The sequence below is a fragment of the Bombina bombina genome, chromosome 5, assembly GCF_027579735.1.
Source record: "Bombina bombina isolate aBomBom1 chromosome 5, aBomBom1.pri, whole genome shotgun sequence".
In the NCBI taxonomy this organism is placed as follows: domain Eukaryota; kingdom Metazoa; phylum Chordata; class Amphibia; order Anura; family Bombinatoridae; genus Bombina; species Bombina bombina.
The window spans coordinates 1165756448-1165777900 of NC_069503.1; the positions used below are offsets into that span (position 1 = coordinate 1165756448).

General features: G+C 41.9%; 1 protein-coding gene across 1 annotated transcript in view; it reads right to left on the reverse strand.

Moving 5' to 3' along the window:
- The window catches only part of MAF1 (MAF1 homolog, negative regulator of RNA polymerase III), a gene marked incomplete in the record, with an annotated part of 161163 nt that overhangs the window by 138335 nt on the left and 1375 nt on the right, over positions 1–21453 (reverse strand).

Here is a 21453-nt window from a genome sequence, read left to right on the forward strand (position 1 = left end):
CCTCTGTTATCACTAAGGAACTCCTCGTTCCTCCCTGATGATTGATGTAAGCCACTGAAGTTATGTTGTCTGACTGGAACCTGATAAACCGTAGTGAGGCTAGCTGGGGCCAGGTCAGAAGAGCATTGAAGATTGCTCTCAATTCTAGAATGTTTATAGGAAGAATAGACTCTGAGTCCAAACTCCCTGAGCTTTTAGGGAGCCCTATACTGCTCCCCACCCCAGAAGGCTGGCGTCTGTTTTCACAATCACCCAAGACGGTCTGCGAAAGCAGGTTCCCTGGGAGAGATGATCCAGAGACAACCACCATTGAAGAGCATCCCTTGTCTCCTGCTCCAGAGAGTTATTCGAGGAGACAAGTCTGCATAATCTCCATTCCATTGCCTGAGCATGCATAACTGCAGAGGCCTGAGATGGAAACGAGCAAATGGGACGATGTCCATTGCCGCAACTATCAGCCCGATTAACTCCATACACTGAGCCACTGACGGCTGTGGAGTGGACTGAAGGACTAGACAAGTATCGATAATCTTTGATTTCCTGACTTCTGTCAGAAAAATCTTCATGGACAAGGAGTCTAATATGGTTCCCAAGAAAGTGACTCTTGTGTCTGGAACTAGTGAACTCGTTCCCAAATTTACCTTCCACCCATGAGCTCTCAGGAAAGATAACACTATGTCGGTGTGGGATCTTGCTTGCTGAAAACATGGTGCCTGGACTAGAATGTCATCCAGATAAGGCGCCACCCCAATGCCCCGTGACCGAAGGACCGCCAGCAGAGACCCCAGAACCTCTGTGAAAATTCTGGGAGCCGTGACCGGGCCGAAAGGAAGAGCCACGAACTGGAAGTGTTTGTCTAGGAAGGCAAACCTTAGGAACTTGTGATGATCCCTGTGAATAGGGACATGTAGGTACGCGTCCTTTAAATCCACGGTTGTCATGAATTGACCCTCCTGAATTAAGGGAAGAATGGAACAAATAGTTTCCATCTTGAAGGAAGGAATCCTGAGAAATTTGTTTAGACTCTTTAGGTCTAAAATTGGTCTGAAGGCTCCCTCTTTTTTGGGAACCACAAACAGATTGGAATAAAAACCCTAACCCTGTTCCTGGACTGGAACGGGAACAGAAACAATCACTCCCAAAGCGGAGAGGTCTTTTACACAATGTAAGATCGCCTCTCCTTTTGTCTGGTCTGCAGATAATCTTTAAAGCAGAAACCTACCTCTGGGAACTCCAATTTGTATCCCTGAGAGTCTATTTCTATCGTCCAGGGATCCTGAACGTCCCGAATCCAAGCCTGAACGAAGAAGGAAAGTCTGCCCCCTACCAGATTCGTTCCCGGATCGGCCCTTCGTGCTGTTTTGGATTCAATAGCCGGCTTCCTGGATTGTTTACCCTTGTTCCAAGACTGGTTGGGTTTTCAAATAGGCTTAGATTGTTCCTGCTTAGAGGAGGAAGAGAAAGAATTTCCCTTGAAATTTCGAAAGGAACAAAAATTACTCTGTCGTCCCTTTTGTTTGTTTCTCTTATCCTGAGGGAGAAGATGACCCTTACCTCCCGTGATATCAGAAATAATTTCTGAAAGGCCAGGTCCAAACAGGGTCTTCCCCTTGTAAGGAATCGCTAAAAGCTTAGACTTAGAGGACACGTCCGCAGACCAAGGTTTAACCATAAGGCTCTGCAGGCTAGGACAGAGAAACCCGAGCTCTTACCTCCCAGTTTAATAATTTGAAGTGAAGCGTCCGTAATAAAAGCATTAGCTAGCTTCAGGGCCTTTATTCTGTTTTGGATCTCCTCCAAGGAAGTCTCAGTCCTGAGAGACTCAGACAGAGCATCAAACCAATATGCTGCCACACTAGTGGCGGTAGCAATGCACGCAGCAGGCTGTAATAGCAGACCCTGGTGAACATAAAGCTTTTTAAGCAAAACCTCTAACTTCTTGTCCATAGGATCTTTGAAAGCACAACTAACCCTCTATGGGAATAGTAGCTCTCTTGGCTAAGGTGGAAACAGCACCTTCCACCTTAGGAACGGTTTGCCAAGCCTCCTTGAAAGAGTCAGCTATGGGAAACATCTTCTTGAAAATAGGAGAGGGAGAAAAAGGAATAGGAAAAACAGAAAAGGGGAGTTGCACACTTAATCAGTTAGTCAAAGTATAGTGAAAATTACAGGTGCTACCTAGAAAAAGTACATATAAAACAACAGCATCAAGAAAGTAGATACTCCAAAATAAGGAGTGTCTAAAAGTCTAGGCAAATCTAGCACAACTGTATAAATAACAGACTCAAGAGATACGAAATGTCAAAAAATGAAACACACTTTAATAAATAGAAAGAACATACACATCACATTCATACAAGAGATCCCAAAATATGCGTATAAGTCACTCTGGCCAAGAGAAACATCTGGTGCACCAGGGAAATACAAGCAATGTTCAGTCCACTGTAATAAGTGAATATTGTAATCCAAAAGGGGATGTAATCAAACAATATTGTATGTTTCCCAAAGTGCCTCCAAGCCAAACTATCCAGACAATTACCCCCGACGAGAAATAGCCACAAATCACGTAAAAGGAGGAGCCGTTCAGCAGCGCGTGTTCACAGGTGTATCTGCCATAGAAGCGTTCCTTCTTGCAAGAGACAGTGCCTAGCAGCTTTCTTCTACACTGGATCCCCGCTAGTCCAGACTTACCCCGGAAGACCTCACATTATGGAAGCGATGAAGACAGGAGGAGCGGTCGCGTGAAAAATACAGGTACAATCACTGTCTCTTGCAAGAAGGAATGCTTCTATGGCAGATACACCTGTGAACACGCGCTGCTTAACGGCTCCTCCTTTGGTATGCTTTTACATGGTTTGTGGCTATTTCTCGTCAGGGGTAATTGTCTGGCTAGTTTGGCTTGGAGGCACTTTGGGAAACATACGATAGTTTGATTACAATATTCACTTATTACAGTCGACTGAACATTGCTTGTATTTCCCTGGTGCACCAGATGTTTCTCTTGGCCAGAGTGACTTATACGCATATTTTGGGATCCCTTGTATGAATGTGATGTGTATGTTCTATTTATTAAAGTGTGTTTCATTTTTTGACAATTTGTATCTCTTGAGTCTGTTATTTATACAGTTGTGCTGGATTTGCCAAGACTTTTAGACACTCCTTATTTTGGAGTATCTACTTTCTTGATGCTGTTGCTTTATGAGAAAAGGGAATACCTGGTCTCTCCCATTCCCTAGTAACAATCTCCGAAGCTCGCTTTGGCACTGGAAATACGTCTGAGTAAGAAGGAACTTCGAAATATCAGTCCAATTTACTAGACTTCGCAGGGGTAACCACTACCGTGGAGTCACAGTCATCTAGAGCAAGGGTCAGCAACCTTGGCTGTCCAGATGTTTTGGAACTACATTTCCCAGGATGCTGAGAAACTCTTTAGACTGTCTGAGCATCATGGGAAATGTAGTTCCAAAAACATCTGAGGTGCCAAGGTTGCTGACCCCTGATCTAGAGTAACCAAAACTTCCCTGAGCAGCAGGCGGAGGTGTTCTAGCTTAAACCTAATAGATACGACCTCCGAGTCATTCAGAGGCAATGAACTTTCTGAGTTTGAAATTTCGCCTTCAGATGGAACCTCAATACCCTCCTCCTCAGGTCCTTGGGAGGGTACTTCCGAGATTGCCACCATTGCATCAGAAACCTCACTTACTGCATGTCTGGCTTTCCTCTTACGTTTGCCTTGTAGCATTGGGAAAGCAGACAACGCATCAGAAATTGTGGAAGACATGAAAGCAGCTATGTCTTTCAAGGTAACTCCAGCGGGCGCTAGAGAAGAAGTACAGGGCACTGCTTGAGTGGGCGTTAAGGTCTGGGACGCTTGGGGAGAAAGCTGCGGCATACCTTGAATCTATTCATTAGAGACTCTTGTGAAGCATCCACTTTTGAAAAGTTTTGCTCAGTAAAAATCTTTTCCCTATAACTTAAAGCCCTCTCAATACATGAGGGACAGAAAGGGATTGGTGGTTCCACATTTGCGTCCAAACACATGGAGCAAGTAACATTTTGCACGGCTCCTATGTCCATACTGTATCACAAAGATATAAATATGCAATAAAAACTTTAATTTTGACAAAAAAAGATTGAATGAAAAAAATAAACGTTACTGTCTCTTTAAATTTAAAAGTGAAACTTTTTTTTAACTGCGTGAGGTAAAAACGTGTTCAAAGCAGCATACACAAATAAAAAAAATAAAAAAAAAAAAAAAGACACCTTTACACCTCAGCAGCTCTGCTGAGGTGCCTACCTGACTGCAAGACCGGAGCCTCTTTCCCCTTTCTGGCCAGCAATCCGGACTTGATAGGGAAGCGAATTAGCAACCCTCCAGACCTAGAAACGCCTGCTCTAGACGGAAACCATGCATCTCTAGGCAGAGGAATTTATCAGTTGTGTACCCGGTCTTAATCCTACTCCAGATAGAGGCGCAGAAGAGAAAGCGTGCATTCCGGACGATCCACCCATCGTGGGCGTGGCTAATCGCAACAACGCTCTCACAGGCGTTAAACAGTGATAAAACTAACGCCATAGTTCTGAAAACCACCATGCAAGTGTTAATACTCCCAGCCCCAGTTCCTGTACACGCTGTCTGGTTCTCTCAGACTTTGAGAGTCTTTTGTCCCAAAGTGCCTAATACGTTTGTGTAACCATAAGCCCTTTATGAATATAATTAAGTCAAATACAAGTGCTCCTTTTCCTCTAAGACCCAGGAAAAAAATCAAGCACTTACCTCATATGGCTGCCTGACAGCAAAGGCAGTTCACCAGGTTTGAGGGGTCCTATGCCCCACATGGACCCGTGAAGAAAAACATAATTTATGCTTACCTGATAAATTCCTTTCTTCTGTTGTGTGATCAGTCCACGGGTCATCATTACTTCTGGGATATAACTCCTCCCCAACAGGAAATGCAAGAGGATTCACCCAGCAGAGCTGCATATAGCTCCTCCCCTCTACGTCACTCCCAGTCATTCGACCAAGAATCAACGAAAAAGGAGAAACCAAGGGTGAAGTGGTGACTGGAGTATAATTTAAAAAATATTTACCTGCCTTAAAAAACAGGACGGGCCGTGGACTGATCACACAACAGAAGAAAGGAATTTATCAGGTAAGCATAAATTATGTTTTCTTCTGTTATGTGTGATCAGTCCACGGGTCATCATTACTTCTGGGATACCAATACCAAAGCAAAAGTACACGGATGACGGGAGGGATAGGCAGGCTCACTATACAGAAGGAACCACTGCCTGAAGAACCTTTCTCCCAAAAATAGCCTCCGAAGAAGCAAAAGTGTCAAATTTGTAAAATTTGGAAAAAGTATGAAGCGAAGACCAAGTTGCAGCCTTGCAAATCTGTTCAACAGAGGCCTCATTCTTAAAGGCCCAAGTGGAAGCCACAGCTCTAGTAGAATGAGCTGTAATTCTTTCAGGAGGCTGCTGTCCAGCAGTCTCATAGGCTAAACGAATTATGCTACGAAGCCAGAAGGAGAGAGAGGTAGCCGAAGCCTTATGACCTCTCCTCTGACCAGAGTACACGACAAACAGGGAAGAAGTTTGTCGAAAATCCTTAGTTGCCTGCAAGTAGAACTTGAGGGCACGAACTACATCCAGATTGTGTAGAAGACGTTCCTTCTTTGAAGAAGGATTCGGGCACAGAGAAGGAACCACGATCTCTTGATTGATGTTCCTGTTAGTGACTACCTTAGGTAAGAACCCAGGTTTAGTACGCAGAACTACCTTATCTGAATGAAAAATCAAATAAGGAGAATCACAATGTAAAGCTGATAACTCAGACTCTCCGAGCCGAAGAAATAGCCATTAAAAATAACACTTTCCAAGATAACAACTTTATATCAATGGAATGAAGGGGTTCAAACGGAACTCCTTGTAGAACGTTAAGAACAAGGTTTAAACTCCATGGCGGAGCAACAGTTTTAAACACAGGCTTGATTCTAGCTAAAGCCTGACAAAAGGCCTGGACGTCTGGATTTTCTGACAGACGCTTGTGCAACAAGATGGACAGAGCTGAGATCTGTCCCTTTAATGAACTAGCCGATAAACCCTTTTCTAAACCTTCTTGTAGAAAGGACAATATCATAGGAATCCTAACCTTACTCCAGGAGTAACCCTTGGATTCGCACCAGTATAGGTATTTACGCCATATCTTATGGTAAATCCTTCTGGTAACAGGCTTCCTAGCCTGTATCAGGGTATCAATAACCGACTCAGAAAAACCACGTTTTGATAAAATCAAGCGTTCAATTTCCAAGCAGTCAGCTTCAGAGAAGTTAGATTTTGATGTTTGAATGGACCCTGTATCAGAAGGTCCTGTCTTAGAGGTAGAGACCAAGGCGGACAGGATGACATGTCCACTAGATCTGCATACCAAGTCCTGCGTGGCCATGCAGGCGCTATTAGAACCACTGATGCTCTCTCCTGTTTGATTTTGGCAATCAATCGAGGAAGCAGCGGGAAGGGTGGAAACACATAAGCCATCCCGAAGTTCCAAGGTGCTGTCAAAGCATCTATCAGAACCGCTCCCGGATCCCTGGATCTGGACCCGTAGCGAGGAAGTTTGGCGTTCTGGCGAGACGCCATGAGATCTATCTCTGGTTTGCCCCAACGTCGAAGTATTTGGGCAAAGACTTCCGGATGAAGTTCCCACTCCCCCGGATGAAAAGTCTGGCGACTCAAGAAATCCGCCTCCCAGTTCTCCACTCCCGGGATGTGGATTGCTGACAGGTGGCAAGAGTGAGACTCTGCCCAGCGAATTATCTTTGATACTTCCATCATTGCTAGGGAGCTTCTTGTCCCTCCTTGATGGTTGATGTAAGCTACAGTCGTGATGTTGTCCGACTGAAACCTGATGAACCCCCGAGTTTTTAACTGGGGCCAAGCCAGAAGGGCATTGAGAACTGCTCTCAATTCCAGAATGTTTATTGGTAGGAGACTTTCCTCCTGATTCCATTGTCCCTGAGCCTTCAGGGAATTCCAGACAGAGCCCCAACCTAGTAGGCTGGCGTCTGTTGTTACAATTGTCCAGTCCGGCCTGCTGAATGGCATCCCCCTGGACAGATGTGGCCGAGAAAGCCACCATAGAAGAGAGTTTCTGGTCTCTTGATCCAGATTCAGAGTAGGGGACAAGTCTGAGTAATCCCCATTCCACTGACTCAGCATGCACAATTGCAGCGGTCTGAGATGTAGACGTGCAAAGGGTACTATGTCCATTGCTGCTACCATTAAGCCGATCACCTCCATGCATTGAGCTACTGACGGGAGTTGAATGGAATGAAGGACACGGCATGCATTTAGAAGTTTTGTTAATCTGTCTTCTGTCAGATAAATCTTCATTTCTACAGAATCTATAAGAGTCCCCAAGAATGGAACTCTTGTGAGAGGAAAGAGAGAACTCTTCTTTTCGTTCACTTTCCATCCATGCGACCTTAGAAATGCCAGGACTAACTCTGTATGATACTTGGCAGTTTGAAAGCTTGAAGCTTGTATCAGAATGTCGTCTAGGTACGGAGCTACCGAAATTCCTTGCGGTCTTAGTACCGCCAGAAGGGCACCCAGAACCTTTGTGAAGATTCTTGGAGCCGTAGCCAATCCGAATGGAAGAGCTACAAACTGGTAATGCTTGTCTAAGAAGGCAAACCTTAGATACCGGTAATGATCTTTGTGAATCGGTATGTGAAGGTAAGCATCCTTTAAATCCACTGTGGTCATGTACTGACCCTTTTGGATCATGGGTAAGATTGTCCGAATAGTTTCCATTTTGAACGATGGAACTCTTAGGAATTTGTTTAGGATCTTTAAATCCAAGATTGGCCTGAAAGTTCCCTCTTTTTTGGGAACCACAAACAGGTTTGAGTAAAACCCTTGTCCTTGTTCCGACCGCGGAACCGGATGGATCACTCCCATTAATAGCAGATCTTGTACACAGCGTAGAAACGCTTCTTTCTTTATCTGGTTTGTTGACAACCTTGACAGATGAAATCTCCCTTTTGGGGGAGAGAATTTGAAGTCTAGAAGGTATCCCTGAGATATGATCTCTAGCGCCCAGGGATCCTGAACATCTCTTGCCCAAGCCTGGGCGAAGAGAGAGAGTCTGCCCCCCACTAGATCCGGTCCCGGATCGGGGGCCCTCGATTCATGCTGTCTTAGGGGCAGCAGCAGGTTTCCTGGCCTGCTTGCCCTTGTTCCAGGACTGGTTAGGTTTCCAGCCTTGTCTGTAACGAGCAACGGCTCCTTCCTGTTTTGGTGCAGTGGAAGTTGGTGCTGCTCCTGCTTTGAAATTCCGAAAGGGACGAAAATTAGACTGTCTAGCCTTAGCTTTGGCTTTGTCTTGAGGCAGGGCGTGGCCCTTACCTCCTGTAATGTCAGCGATAATTTCTTTCAAACCGGGCCCAAATAAAGTTTGCCCTTTGAAAGGTATATTAAGTAATTTGGACTTAGAAGTTACATCAGCTGACCAGGATTTTAGCCACAGCGCCCTACGTGCCTGAATGGCGAATCCTGAATTCTTAGCCGTAAGTTTGGTTAAATGTACTACGGCCTCCGAAATGAATGAATTAGCTAGTTTAAGGACTCTAAGTCTGTCCGTAATGTCGTCCAGCGTAGCTGAACTAAGGTTCTCTTCCAGAGACTCCATCCAAAATGCTGCCGCAGCCGTAATCGGCGCGATGCATGCAAGGGGTTGCAATATAAAACCTTGTTGAACAAACATTTTCTTAAGGTAACCCTCTAATTTTTTATCCATTGGATCTGAAAAAGCACAGCTATCCTCCACCGGGATAGTGGTACGCTTAGCTAAAGTAGAAACTGCTCCCTCCACCTTAGGGACCGTTTGCCATAAGTCCCGTGTGGTGGCGTCTATTGGAAACATCTTTCTAAATATTGGAGGGGGTGAGAACGGCACACCGGGTCTATCCCACTCCTTAGTAACAATTTCAGTTAGTCTCTTAGGTATAGGAAAAACGTCAGTACTCGCCGGTACCGCAAAGTATTTATCCAACCTACACAATTTCTCTGGTATTGCAACAGTGTTACAATCATTAAGAGCCGCTAAAACCTCCCCTAGTAATACACGGAGGTTCTCCAACTTAAATTTAAAATTTGAAATATCTGAATCCAATCTGTTTGGATCAGAACCGTCACCCACAGAATGAAGCTCTCCGTCCTCATGCTCTGCAAGCTGTGACGCAGTATCAGACATGGCTCTAGTATTATCAGCGCACTCTGTTCTCACCCCAGAGTGATCACGCTTGCCCCTTAGTTCTGGTAATTTAGCCAAAACTTCAGTCATAACAGTAGCCATATCTTGTAATGTTATCTGTAATGGCCGCCCAGATGTACTAGGCGTCACCACATCACGCACCTCCCGGGCGGGAGATGCAGGTACTGACACGTGAGTCCCCTCGCTGTTTGGTGAAATTTGTTCAATTTGTACAGATTGGCTTTTATTTAAAGTAGCATCAATACAGTTAGTACATACATTTCTATTGGGCTCCACCTTGGCATTGGAACAAATGACACAGGTATCTTCCTCTGAATCAGACATGTTTAACACACTAGCAAATAAACTTGCAACTTGGTTACAATCTTATTTAACAAAAACGTACTGTGCCTCAAAGAAGCACTAAACGATTAAAAGACAGTTGAAATAATGAACTGAAAAACTGTTATAGCATCAATCCTTGAAAACAACACAACTTTAGCAAAGGTTTGTTCCCATTAGTAAAGTAACAATAATTAAATTTGAAACGTAAAAATTACAGAGCAACGTTTTTAATCACAGTCAATATATAAGTCTCACAGCTCTGCTGAGAGAATCTACCTCCCTTCAAAGAAGTTTGAAGACCCCTGAGTTCTGTTAGAGATGACCGGATCATGCAGGAAATACAAGAGTAACTGACTGGAAATTTTTGATGCGTAGCAAAGAGCGCCAAAAAAACGGCCCCTCCCCCTCACACACAGCAGTGAGAGAGAAACGAAACTGTCACAATTAAAACAAGCAACTGCCAAGTGGAAAAATAATGCCCAAACACTTATTCACTCAGTACCTCAGAAAATGCAAACGATTCTACATTCCAGCAAAAACGTTTAACATAATAAATACCTATTAAAAGGTTTACTGTACTTTTTACAGAGTAATTCCAGTGAAGTACCATCCCCAGAATACTGAAGTGTAGAGTATACATACATGTCATTATAACGGTATGGCAGGATTTTCTCATCAATTCCATTCAGAAAATAAAAACTGCTACATACCTCAATGCAGATTCATCTGCCCGCTGTCCCCTGATCTGAAGCTTTTACCTCCCTCAGATGGCCGAGAAACAGCAATATGATCTTAACTACTCCGGTTAAAATCATAGTAAAAACTCTGGTAGATTCTTCTTCAAACTCTGCCAGAGAGGTAATAACACGCTCCGGTGCTATTATAAAATAACAAACTTTTGATTGAAGTTATAAAAACTAAGTATAATCACCATAGTCCTCTCACACATCCTATCTAGTCGTTGGGTGCAAGAGAATGACTGGGAGTGACGTAGAGGGGAGGAGCTATATGCAGCTCTGCTGGGTGAATCCTCTTGCATTTCCTGTTGGGGAGGAGTTATATCCCAGAAGTAATGATGACCCGTGGACTGATCACACATAACAGAAGAAAAGAAATTCCTGAATATGTAATCCTCAGGTTTTCAGGGTTAGGGCAGCAAACAATCTATGGGAGGCGCAGTGAAAATTATGTCCCACAAGTTCCCATTGCTCTAAAGCCACCAATGCCCTCTAAAGAGACCCATATGGACTACGGCTACACCCCAGGACAAAGCAGCACAATCTTGTACTACTTTAAAAATAATAAACTCTTGATTGAAGAACCTAAACACCTCACTTTACCTCTTCCTATCACTAACGCAGGCAAAGAGAATGACTGGGGTGGGAGGGAAGGGAGGAGCTATTTAACAGCTCTGCTGTGGTGCTCTTTGCCTCCTCCTGCTGACCAGGAGGTGAATATCCCATTAGTAATTAAGATGATCCGTGGACTCATTGTGTCTTAAAAAAGAAATTCTTATTGCTCCTCAAAGGAAAGAAATGACAATCATAGCGTAACATAGTACATACAAATTGCATCAATCCTACTCACGTATTCCAGAGCTATAACCACTGAAATCGTCCAGTGAAACGTACGTTGGAGTAAACAGCTTAACGGACTAGTCACAAGGAAGGGCGATTACTGTGTAATGGCTGCTACCTTTAACTCGCTGTGTTCGAATGTGATCGTGTTTTGTAAGGACACTTACACTAAAAGCTGTTAAACCCTTAGTGACCAATGTCCATGTTTGTTTTTAATAAATATTGTGTGCTGTGAACGTGCTTACACTAGAGCTGGTTATAGCTCTGGAACACGTGAGTAGGACTGACCCAAGTGAGGGATTGATGCTATTTGTATGCACTGTGTTACGCTAATGGAATATGTATATAGAGGCGCTGGTCTTGAATCTCATACGTATTGTGGTACACACTGAAGAAAGAAACTTGACTTGTGATTTGCAGGAGTTAACAACAAAATAATGTGCAGTATACTCACTCCGAAAATTTCAGAGTTCAACTTCTTCATAAGGATCTATGTCCTGATTTTCCCATAATGTGCTTTAGTATCTGTAGACAATGGAAATTACACTGCAGGTGATTGTATCTTTAAATTTATATAAAGTGCAGTATACTCACTCCGAGTAATTCGGAATCCGGCTCCTCAAAAGTGGTTGGTAACTTTGAAATACTTCCAAGAAAGGCAGCAAAAATACTTGTTATAACAAAACAAATATTTATTAAAACATATTAAAAAAGCTCTTTTTTAGCTCTACGCGTTTCAACGACTGAATCGTCTTTTTCAAAAGCAGTAAAAAACAATTGGAAGTTCCAATTGTTTTAATAAATATTTGTTTGTTATAACAAGTATTTTTGCTGCCTTTCTTGGAAGTATTTCAAAGTTACCAACCACTTTTGAGGAGCCGGATTCCGAATTACTCGGAGTGAGTATACTGCACTTTATATAAATTTAAAGATACAATCACCTGCAGTGTAATTTCCATTGTCTACAGATACTAAAGCACATTATGGGAAAATCAGGACATAGATCCTTATGAAGAAGCTGAACTCGGAAATTTTCAGAGTGAGTATACTGCACATTATTTTGTTGTTAACTCCTGCAAATCACAAGTCAAGTTTCTTTCTTCAGTGTGTACCACAATACATATGAGATTCAAGACCAGCGCCTCTATATACATATTCCATATTCTACTCACAGTCCTGTTGGGAGAGACTGTTAGAAGGCTGCGGTCACCCAAGAGGGGAGTATTGTGCTCTATTCTAGTCATTCTGTACATTGTGTTGTTAACATCTAACATATTTGTATAGTTTTTGTAATTATCCTGTGTTACGCTAACATTGCCTTTTTTTCCCATTGAGGATCAATAAGAATACTCCTTTTTTCTTACATCAGAGGACTCTATGGCTTTGTATATTTGAATCATTTATGGTCAGTATATGATTTTAAAGCTATAAAGAGAAACGCAAGACTGAGGGAACTAGCATGGCACCCACATGACACTTAAAGAGTGGCACCTGTCAGTCACCTGTCAAACAAGGAAGACCCCCACCTGACACACGAGAGGAGCCAGCTGATAACCTAAAGGCACCGTCTGATCCAGGTGGATAAAAATCAAAGATTTAAAAAACAATATACAAAAAAAAAAATTTTTTTTTTTTTTTTTATCAGATTTTTTTTTAAAATAGTTTTTCCTCTAAAAGCATTTCATTTAAAAACAAAACCTATCTGAAAGACAGTTTGTTTTCAATTTAAGATGACCTTTGGATTATAATTTATCCGCTGTACAGCAATGGCTGTAATTATGTAGCGTGAGGCTGTACAGCCATGGCTGTAATTATGTAGCGTGAGGCTGTATATTCATGGCTGTAATTATGTGGCGCGAGGCTGTATATTCATGGCTGTAATTATGTGGCGCGAGGCTGTATATTCATGGCTGTTATTATGTAGCGCGACTCTGTATATTCATGGCTGTAATTATGTGGCGCGGGGCTGTATATTCATGGCTGTAATTATGTGGCGCGGGGCTGTATATTCATGGCTGTAATTATGTGGCGCAAGGCTGTATATTCATGGCTGTAATTATGTGGCGCGAGGCTGTATATTCATGGCTGTAATTATGTGGCGCGGGGCTGTATATTCATGGCTGTAATTATGTGGCGCGGGGCTGTATATTCATGGCTGTAATTATGTGGCGTGAGGCTGTATATTCATGGCGGTTATTATGTAGCGTGAGGCTGTATATTCATGGCGGTAATTATGTAGCGTGAGGCTGTATATTCATGGCTGTTATGTAGCGTGAGGCTGTATATTCATGGCTGTTATGTAGCGTGAGGCTGTAATTATGTAGCGTGAGGCTGTAATTATGTAGCGTGAGGCTGTAATTATGTAGCGTGAGGCTGTAATTATGTAGCGTGAGGCTGTATATTCATGGCTGTTATGTAGCGTGAGGCTGTATATTCATGGCTGTTATGTAGCGTGAGGCTGTATATTCATGGCTGTTATGTAGCGTGAGGCTGTATATTCATGGCTGTAATTATGTAGCGTGAGGCTGTATATTCATGGCTGTAATTATGTAGCGTGAGGCTGTATATTCATGGCTGTAATTATGTAGCGTGAAGCGGTATATTCATGGCTGTAATTATGTAGCGTGAGGCTGTATATTCATGGCTGTAATTATGTAGCATGAGGCTGTATATTCATGGCTGTAATTATGTAGCGTGAGGCTTTATATTCATGGCTGTAATTATGTAGCGTGAGGCTGTATATTCATGGCTGTAATTATGTAGCGTGAGGCTGTATATTCATGGCTGTTATGTAGCGTGAGGCTGTATATTCATGGCTGTAATTATGTAGCGTGAGGCTGTATATTCATGGCTGTAATTATGTAGCGTGAGGCTGTAATTATGTAGCGTGAGGCTGTAATTATGTAGCGTGAGGCTGTATATTCATGGCTGTAATTATGTAGCGTGAGGCTTTATATTCATGGCTGTAATTATGTAGCGTGAGGCTGTATATTCATGGCTGTAATTATGTAGCGTGAGGCTGTATATTCATGGCTGTTATGTAGCGTGAGGCTGTATATTCATGGCTGTAATTATGTGGCGTGAGGCTGTAATTATGTAGCGTGAGGCTGTATATTCATGGCGGTAATTATGTAGCGTGAGGCTGTATATTCATGGCGGTAATTATGTAGCGTGAGGCTGTATATTCATGGCGGTAATTATGTAGCGTGAGGCTGTATATTCATGGCGGTAATTATGTAGCGTGAGGCTGTATATTCATGGCGGTAATTATGTAGCGCGAGGCTGTATATTCATGGCGGTTATTATGTAGCGCGAGGCTGTATATTCATGGCGGTAATTATGTAGCGTGAGGCTGTATATTCATGGCGGTAATTATGTAGCGTGAGGCTGTATATTCATGGCTGTTATGTAGCGTGAGGCTGTATATTCATGGCTGTTATGTAGCGTGAGGCTGTATATTCATGGCTGTTATGTAGCGTGAGGCTGTAATTATGTAGCGTGAGGCTGTATATTCATGGCTGTTATGTAGCGTGAGGCTGTAATTATGTAGCGTGAGGCTGTAATTATGTAGCGTGAGGCTGTATATTCATGGCTGTTATGTAGCGTGAGGCTGTATATTCATGGCTGTAATTATGTAGCGTGAGGCTGTATATTCATGGCTGTAATTATGTAGCGTGAGGCTGTATATTCATGGCTGTAATTATGTAGCGTGAGGCTGTATATTCATGGCTGTAATTATGTAGCGTGAGGCTGTATATTCATGGCTGTAATTATGTAGCGTGAGGCTGTATATTCATGGCTGTAATTATGTAGAGTGAGGCTTTATATTCATGGCTGTAATTATGTAGCGTGAGGCTGTATATTCATGGCTGTAATTATGTAGCGTGAGGCTGTATATTCATGGCTGTTATGTAGCGTGAGGCTGTATATTCATGGCTGTAAGTATGTAGCGTGAGGCTGTAATTATGTAGCGTGAGGCTGTATATTCATGGCTGTAATTATGTAGCGTGAGGCTGTATATTCATGGCTGTAATTATGTAGCGTGAGGCTTTATATTCATGGCTGTAATTATGTAGCGTGAGGCTGTATATTCATGGCTGTAATTATGTAGCGTGAGGCTGTATATTCATGGCTGTTATGTAGCGTGAGGCTGTATATTCATGGCTGTAATTATGTAGCGTGAGGCTGTATATTCATGGCTGTTATTATGTAGCGTGAGGCTGTATATTCAAGGCTGTAATTATGTAGCGTGAGGCTGTATATTCATGGCTGTAATTATGTAGCGTGAGGCTGTATATTCATGGCTGTTATGTAGCGTGAGGCTGTAATTATGTAGCGTGAGGCTGTATATTCATGGCTGTAATTATGTAGCGTGAGGCTGTAATTATGTAGCGTGAGGCTGTATATTCATGGCTGTAATTATGTAGCGTGAGGCTGTATATTCATGGCTGTAATTATGTAGCGTGAGGCTGTATATTCATGGCTGTAATTATGTAGCGTGAGGCTGTATATTCATGGCTGTAATTATGTAGCGTGAGGCTGTATATTCATGGCTGTAATTATGTAGCGTGAGGCTGTATATTCATGGCTGTAATTATGTAGCGTGAGGCTGTAATTATGTGGCGTGAGGCTGTATATTCATGGCTGTAATTATGTAGCGTGAGGCTGTAATTATGTTGCGTGAGGCTGTATATTCATGGCTGTAATTATGTAGCGTGAGGCTGTATATTCATGGCTGTAATTATGTAGCGTGAGGCTGTATATTCATGGCTGTAATTATGTAGCGTGAGGCTGTAATTATGTAGCGTGAGGCTGTATATTCATGGCTGTAATTATGTTGCGTGAGGCTGTATATTCATGGCTGTAATTATGTTGCGTGAGGCTGTATATTCATGGCTGTTATGTAGCGTGAGGCTGTATATTCATGGCTGTAATTATGTAGCGTGAGGCTGTATATTCATGGCTGTTATGTAGCGTGAGGCTGTATATTCATGGCTGTAATTATGTAGCGTGAGGCTGTATATTCATGGCTGTTATTATGTTGCGTGAGGCTGTATATTCAAGGCTGTAATTATGTAGCGTGAGGCTGTAATTATGTGGCGTGAGGCTGTATATTCATGGCTGTAATTATGTAGCGTGAGGCTGTAATTATGTAGCGTGAGGCTGTATATTCATGGCTGTAATTATGTTGCGTGAGGCTGTATATTCATGGCTGTAATTATGTAGCGTGAGGCTGTATATTCATGGCTGTAATTATGTAGCGTGAGGCTGTATATTCATGGCTGTAATTATGTAGCGTGAGGCTGTAATTATGTGGCGTGAGGCTGTATATTCATGGCTGTAATTATGTAGCGTGAGGCTGTAATTATGTTGCGTGAGGCTGTATATTCATGGCTGTAATTATGTAGCGTGAGGCTGTATATTCATGGCTGTAATTATGTAGCGTGAGGCTGTATATTCATGGCTGTAATTATGTAGCGTGAGGCTGTATATTCATGGCTGTAATTATGTAGCGTGAGGCTGTATATTCATGGCTGTAATTATGTAGCGTGAGGCTGTATATTCATGGCTGTAATTATGTTGCGTGAGGCTGTATATTCAAGGCTGTAATTATGTAGCGTGAGGCTGTAATTATGTGGCGTGAGGCTGTATATTCATGGCTGTAATTATGTAGCGTGAGGCTGTAATTATGTAGCGTGAGGCTGTATATTCATGGCTGTAATTATGTTGCGTGAGGCTGTATATTCATGGCTGTAATTATGTAGCGTGAGGCTGTATATTCATGGCTGTAATTATGTAGCGTGAGGCTGTATATTCATGGCTGTAATTATGTAGCGTGAGGCTGTAATTATGTGGCGTGAGGCTGTATATTCATGGCTGTAATTATGTAGCGTGAGGCTGTAATTATGTTGCGTGAGGCTGTATATTCATGGCTGTAATTATGTAGCGTGAGGCTGTATATTCATGGCTGTAATTATGTAGCGTGAGGCTGTATATTCATGGCTGTAATTATGTAGCGTGAGGCTGTATATTCATGGCTGTAATTATGTAGCGTGAGGCTGTATATTCATGGCTGTAATTATGTAGCGTGAGGCTGTATATTCATGGCTGTAATTATGTAGCGTGAGGCTGTAATTATGTAGCGTGAGGCTGTAATTATGTAGCGTGAGGCTGTATATTCATGGCTGTAATTATGTAGCGTGAGGCTGTATATTCATGGCTGTTATGTAGCGTGAGGCTGTATATTCATGGCTGTAATTATGTAGCGTGAGGCTGTATATTCATGGCTGTAATTATGTAGCGTGAGGCTGTATATTCATGGCTGTTATGTAGCGTGAGGCTGTATATTCATGGCTGTAATTATGTAGCGTGAGGCTGTATATTCATGGCTGTAATTATGTAGCGTGAGGCTGTAATTATGTAGCGTGAGGCTGTATATTCATGGCTGTAATTATGTAGCGTGAGGCTGTATATTCATGGCTGTAATTATGTAGCGTGAGGCTTTATATTCATGGCTGTAATTATGTAGCGTGAGGCTGTATATTCATGGCTGTAATTATGTAGCGTGAGGCTGTATATTCATGGCTGTTATGTAGCGTGAGGCTGTATATTCATGGCTGTAATTATGTAGCGTGAGGCTGTATATTCATGGCTGTTATTATGTAGCGTGAGGCTGTATATTCAAGGCTGTAATTATGTAGCGTGAGGCTGTATATTCATGGCTGTAATTATGTAGCGTGAGGCTGTATATTCATGGCTGTTATGTAGCGTGAGGCTGTAATTATGTAGCGTGAGGCTGTATATTCATGGCTGTAATTATGTAGCGTGAGGCTGTAATTATGTAGCGTGAGGCTGTATATTCATGGCTGTAATTATGTTGCGTGAGGCTGTATATTCATGGCTGTTATTATGTAGCGTGAGGCTGTATATTCATGGCTGTAATTATGTAGCGTGAGGCTGTATATTCATGGCTGTAATTATGTAGCGTGAGGCTGTATATTCATGGCTGTAATTATGTAGCGTGAGGCTGTATATTCATGGCTGTAATTATGTAGCGTGAGGCTGTATATTCATGGCTGTAATTATGTAGCGTGAGGCTGTAATTATGTGGCGTGAGGCTGTATATTCATGGCTGTAATTATGTAGCGTGAGGCTGTAATTATGTTGCGTGAGGCTGTAAATTCATGGCTGTAATTATGTAGCGTGAGGCTGTATATTCATGGCTGTAAATATGTAGCGTGAGGCTGTATATTCATGGCTGTAATTATGTAGCGTGAGGCTGTAATTATGTAGCGTGAGGCTGTATATTCATGGCTGTAATTATGTTGCGTGAGGCTGTATATTCATGGCTGTTATGTAGCGTGAGGCTGTATATTCATGGCTGTAATTATGTAGCGTGAGGCTGTATATTCATGGCTGTAATTATGTAGCGTGAGGCTGTATATTCATGGCTGTAATTATGTAGCGTGAGGCTGTATATTCATGGCTGTTATTATGTTGCGTGAGGCTGTATATTCAAGGCTGTAATTATGTAGCGTGAGGCTGTAATTATGTGGCGTGAGGCTGTATATTCATGGCTGTAATTATGTAGCGTGAGGCTGTAATTATGTAGCGTGAGGCTGTATATTCATGGCTGTAATTATGTTGCGTGAGGCTGTATATTCATGGCTGTAATTATGTAGCGTGAGGCTGTATATTCATGGCTGTTATGTAGCGTGAGGCTGTATATTCATGGCTGTTATGTAGCGTGAGGCTGTATATTCATGGCTGTTATTATGTAGCGTGAGGCTGTATATTCATGGCTGTTATTATGTAGCGTGAGGCTGTATATTCATGGCTGTAATTATGTAGCGTGAGGCTGTATATTCATGGCTGTAATTACGTAGCGTGAGGCTGTATATTCATGGCTGTAATTACGTAGCGTGAGGCTGTATATTCATGGCTGTAATTACGTAGCGTGAGGCTGTATATTCAAGGCTGTAATTACGTAGCGTGAGGCTGTAATTATGTGGCGTGAGGCTGTATATTCATGGCTGTAATTATGTAGCGTGAGGCTGTATATTCATGGCTGTAATTATGTAGCGTGAGGCTGTATATTCATGGCTGTTATGTAGCGTGAGGCTGTATATTCATGGCTGTAATTATGTAGCGTGAGGCTGTATATTCATGGCTGTAATTATGTAGCGTGAGGCTGTATATTCATGGCTGTAATTATGTAGCGTGAGGCTGTATATTCATGGCTGTAATTATGTAGCGTGAGGCTGTAATTATGTAGCGTGAGGCTGTAATTATGTAGCGTGAGGCTGTAATTATGTAGCGTGAGGCTGTAATTATGTAGCGTGAGGCTGTAATTATGTAGCGTGAGGCTGTAATTATGTAGCGTGAGGCTGTAATTATGTAGCGTGAGGCTGTAATTATGTAGCGTGAGGCTGTATATTCATGGCTGTAATTATGCTGTAACAATGCATTTTGTGCTGACGGCTCTGCTTCTGTGTCTGCTCATTATGGAATGTAAAACTGTACAACTGGTTGACCAGGTCATGAGACAACACCACATATTACACAGATCAGGTGAAAACGGTGCATTAGATAAACATGATGCAGGCCATGTAGGGTTGCCACCTCGGCCATGTTTTCCTGGAGACTTATGACTTACACATGTTGCAGGGTAAGCAGGGCAGAACATGATATCACATAAATATTACTTAACAGCAGCACAATACACACCCTGCAGCAAGTGCAACTCACAACATAACCCTAATGTCATGTGACACCACCACATGACACAGGTCAGGTGATTAAACATATTAAATTTACATATGACACAGGTCAAAGGATTATAACATTACATTTACATATGAGACAAGTCAGGCGACTATAACATGACAGGTCAGGTGACAATTACACATATGACACAGGTCAGGTGACAATTACATATAAAATACACATATGACACAGGTCAGGTGACAATTACATATTAAACACACATATGACACAGGTCAGGGGACAATTACACATAAAATACACATATGACACAGGTCAGGGGACAATTACATATTAAACACACATATGACACAGGTCAGGTGACAATTACACATAAAATACACAGGTCAAGTGACTGTAGAATATTAAACACAAGACACAGGTCAGGTGACAATTACACATGAAATACACAGGTCAGGTGACAATAACATATTAAACGCACACATGAGACAGGTCAGGTGACAATAACATTAAACACACATATGAGACAGGTCAGGTGACAATAACACATTAAACACACATGAGACAGGTCAGGTGACAATAACACATTAAACACAAATATGAGACAGGTCAGGTGACAATAACATTAAACACACATATGAGAGGTCAGGTGACAATAACATTAAACACATATATGACACAGGTCAGGTGACAATTACACATGAAATACACAGGTCAGGTGACAATAACATATTAAACACACACATGAGACAGGTCAGGTGACAATAACACATTAAACACATATATGACACAGGTCAGGTGACAGTTACACATATGACACAGGTCAGGTGACAATTACACATGAAATACACAGGTCAGGTGACAATAACATATTAACCCCTTAATGATCGGACCATTTTTCAATTTTCTTACCCTTAATGACAAAGGCTATTTTTACATTTCTGCGGTGTTTGTGTTTAGCTGTAATTTTCCTCTAACTCATTTACTGTACCCACACATATTATATACTCATTACTGTACACACACATATTATATACTCATTACTGTACTCACACATATTATATACTCATTTACTGTACCCACACATATTATATACTTATTACTGTACCCATACATATTATATACTCATTACTGTACCCATACATATTATATACTCATTACTGTACCCACATATATTATATACTCATTACTGTACCCACACATATTATATACTCATTACTGTACCCACACATATTATATACCGTTTTTCTCGCCATTAAATGGACTTTCTAAAGATACCATTATTTTCATCATATCTTATAATTTCCTATAAAAATATTATAAAATATGAGGAAAAAATGGAAAAAAACCACGTTTTCTAACTTTGACCCCCAAAATCTGTTACACATCTACAACCACCAAAAAACACCGATTCTAAATAGTTTCTAAATGTTGTCCTGAGTTTAGAAATACCCAATGTTTACATGTTCTTTGCTTTTTTTGCAAGTTATAGGGCCATAAATACAAGTAGCACTTTGCTATTTCCAAACCACTTTTTTTCAAAATTAG